General features: G+C 33.5%; 1 long non-coding RNA gene across 1 annotated transcript; it reads right to left on the bottom strand.

The window, feature by feature from the left end:
* Positions 1-212: 212 nt before the first annotated feature.
* LOC129927424 (uncharacterized) lies at positions 213-3,082 on the bottom strand. The gene is made up of 3 exons (XR_008779037.1): positions 2,903-3,082; positions 1,880-2,288; positions 213-1,022 (listed from the first exon to the last, which is right to left on the bottom strand). It is a non-coding gene; the product is annotated as an uncharacterized LOC129927424 (long non-coding RNA).
* Positions 3,083-3,487: the final 405 nt, after the last annotated feature.

The raw sequence follows: 3,487 nt of genomic DNA, 5'->3' as shown, positions 1-3,487 counted from the left end.
AGTCAAAAAATAAGGACTTGTATTAAAGAAAGAAACATTTTTCGTAATGTAGGATATTTCAGGAACAATTATCAAGACAATAATAAGGAAGCATAAAGAAAAACCAAAAAGACAAAGTCAAAGCTGGAAAAATATTTTATTATTGATAGAGAAATCAAATGCAAATATTTCGTAGGAATCTATTGCAAAATGTAAAATACTAAATAGAAAAATAATAAAGATTATTATTATTATTATATTATATAAGTAAAATATCATATTTTATAAGAATAATATCATCATATAAAATATATAAAAGATATTTTTGATAATTTACTAAAGACGAGGAGACCAATTCCTGCTGGTCGACATTACCTAGGCAACCCCATAGCTTTGTTCTGTGACATAAACATCTTTATTACCTAGGCAACCCAATAGCTTTGTTCTGTGACATAAACTTCTTTACTACCTAAGCAACCCCATAGCTTTGTTCTGTGACATAAACTTCTTTACTACCTAAGCAACCCCATAGCTTTGTTCTGTGACATACACATCTTTATTACCTAGGCAACCCCATAGCTTTGTTCTGTGATATAAACATCTTTATTACCTAGGCAACCCCATAGCTTTGTTCTGTGACATAAACATCTTTATTACCTAGGCAACCCCATAGCTTTGTTCTGTGATATAAACATCTTTATTACCTAGGCAACCCCATAGCTTTGTTCTGTGACATAAACATCTTTATTACCTAGGCAACCCCATAGCTTTGTTCTGTGACATAAACATCTTTATTACCTAGGCAACCCAATAGCTTTGTTCTGTGACATACACATCTTTATTACCTAGGCAACCCCATAGCTTTGTTCTGTGACAAACATCTTTATTACCTAGGCAACCCAATAGCTTTGTTCTGTGACATAAACATCTTTATTACCTAGGCAACCCCATAGCTTTGTTCTGTGACATACACATCTTTATTACCTAGGCAACCCCATAGCTTTGTTCTGTGACATAAACATCTTTCTTTCAGAAAAGTCAATCTGAAATCAAGAAAAATTTAAAAAGAAAAAATTAAAAAAAAGCATAGATTAAGTGTAATTGTATTAATTGTATAGGCCTACTAACATAATAAATCTGTGCGATTATAAATATTTTACCCATTGATTTTGTTTTTATCTGTTTCTGTCTGGAACGAGTCAGGGGAGATGATAAGGGAAGTATTGGTTCTTATGCCTTGCTGTGATCGCTATTTAAAGCATTAAAAAAACACTTGCTCACTAAGGGCCCAAGTCTTCTTAAGGAAACTAATTCAATTTATACTACTACGTCTGTCAAGTACAATTACTTTCCTTTGGTCGTTACCAATCAAAATACTTAATTACCAATAGTTAATAGGCTAATTTGTTTATTTTTTTCTAGGTAAAATAAATGATTAGGACACATTTGAGCTTGATCCCAGATAGGAAAAAATAACATTTCAAATCTTTGTATCAGATTGAAAGATAGAGTTAATAAAAAGTGAGTCTATACAGAATGCAGACTTACTTTATACTGTACTAGCAATAAATAATTATTATCCTACATAAGAAATATTTTCAAACAAACATTAAATTAAAATTAACACACACAAATTCTAAGAAACAATATACTTGATTTACGGAAGTGCAACTCGATCGAATGGGACAGAACTATACTCGTTAGAAACAGACAGCACATTAGGTCGAGGATAATGATGTAGCACTCGAATAAAAAGCATCATTTTTAAAATGGGATCACAGTTGGGCGGGGTCTTTTCTTACACTATTGGTTGTGAGGCTGGAGGGCTCGCTCCTGTGTCTCAAAACATGCGAATGTTTACAATGTAATATGTTGAAGGTCGCACTGCTCTGATACGTACGTAGTTTGATATCGTAGATCTGTATTCAAGGTCAAATCAATTTCTTTGTAGATAAATGTCTTCTGTCCTCTGATCGCCCTTCTTCACAGAGTTACTGCCATGTTAGGACTGAAGCTTCTCTCAGTTGGGCTGATCACCTGCCATGTTAGGACTGAAGCTTCTCTCAGTTGGGCTGGTCACCTGCCATGTTAGGACTGAAGCTTCTCTCAGTTGGGCTGATCACCTGCCATGTTAGGACTGAAGCTTCTCTCATTTGGGCTGGTCACCTGCCATGTTAGGACTGAAGTTCTCTCAGTTGGGCTGATCACCTGCCATGTTAGGACTGAAGCTTCTCTCAGTTGGGCTGGTCACCTGCCATGTTAGGACTGAAGCTTCTCTCAGTTGGGCTGGTCACCTGCCTGCTACACAACTGAAACAAGACAAAATACAATAACTTGTCATTGTTTACATTTTATTTCCTCTAGTTCAGGAGTCTTATCACAACTATTTAGACCTAACTACTACATTTTATTTTCTCTAGTTCAGGAGAGTCTTATCACAACTATTTAGACCTAACTATTACATTTTATTTCCTCTAGTTCAGGAGAGTCTTATCACAACTATTTAGACCTAACTATTACATTTTATTTCCTCTAGTTCAGGAGTCTTATCACAACTATTTAGACCTAACTATTACATTTTATTTCCTCTAGTTCAGGAGAGTCTTATTACAACTATTTAGACCTAACTATTACATTTCATTGATTCGTTCATGGAAAACAAAAGTCATTTGAATTAATTTTACATTTATTTCCTAATGAGATCAATAGAGAACCAACTCTTCAAATTGTTAGAATGAAAACAAAATCTATAGACCGCTACTAGTTAATATAATAAAATATTTCTTTGTCTGTCCAGTAATTATTTTTACAGTTAACGTTATATTTTCAGTATTCCACCAGTTGGACAATCAAACGAATGAAATCAAATAGTCTTTGATACTCGTATATATGGGTCCAACTGTAATTGTATCAACCTACTTACCACTAAGTACAAATTCAATTAAGGTCACCATCCCATGGGCCAATTACAAAATCATACTATGTGTAGATTGATTTTAAATGTATCGGTACTTTTTTTTTCAAACTAATAGTTTTACAAGTAGTGCGAGCTTTAGGCAAAAGTATATTCCATCTAGGCCTAGATTTTCAGACGCCATCTTGACATTTTCTGCCCATTATTAGACCATTTCGTTGAATCCCGTTTTTTTGTTTTTAAAGTACTGACTAGAATTAATTAATTTTTTTATATATATCTTAGTTTTTAAAACGCACGTTAATTTTCTTTAAATAAATCTGAAAACTTTAAATACACATTTTCTTGTCAAATTCAGTCACCAGTTCATTAGCAAGTTGATTCAAAGTCCTTCTCTTCTTAACTTGTTGTTCTATCTATTCTCACATGGATGTGTGGTTTAGTGGTTACAGCGTTTGTCTCTCAATCAAATCTCAATCTATGGGTCACAAGTACGAATCCAGACCATGGCAACGTTAAGTTATTAAAAATCTCTGATAGAAAGGCATGGGAATATAAAACAATAATTTAAAAATATACTCGTAGTTCCTGTGT

Source organism: Biomphalaria glabrata, chromosome 7 (genome assembly GCF_947242115.1).
Source record: "Biomphalaria glabrata chromosome 7, xgBioGlab47.1, whole genome shotgun sequence".
In the NCBI taxonomy this organism is placed as follows: domain Eukaryota; kingdom Metazoa; phylum Mollusca; class Gastropoda; family Planorbidae; genus Biomphalaria; species Biomphalaria glabrata.
This window is presented reverse-complemented; position numbering and strand designations above follow the sequence as displayed.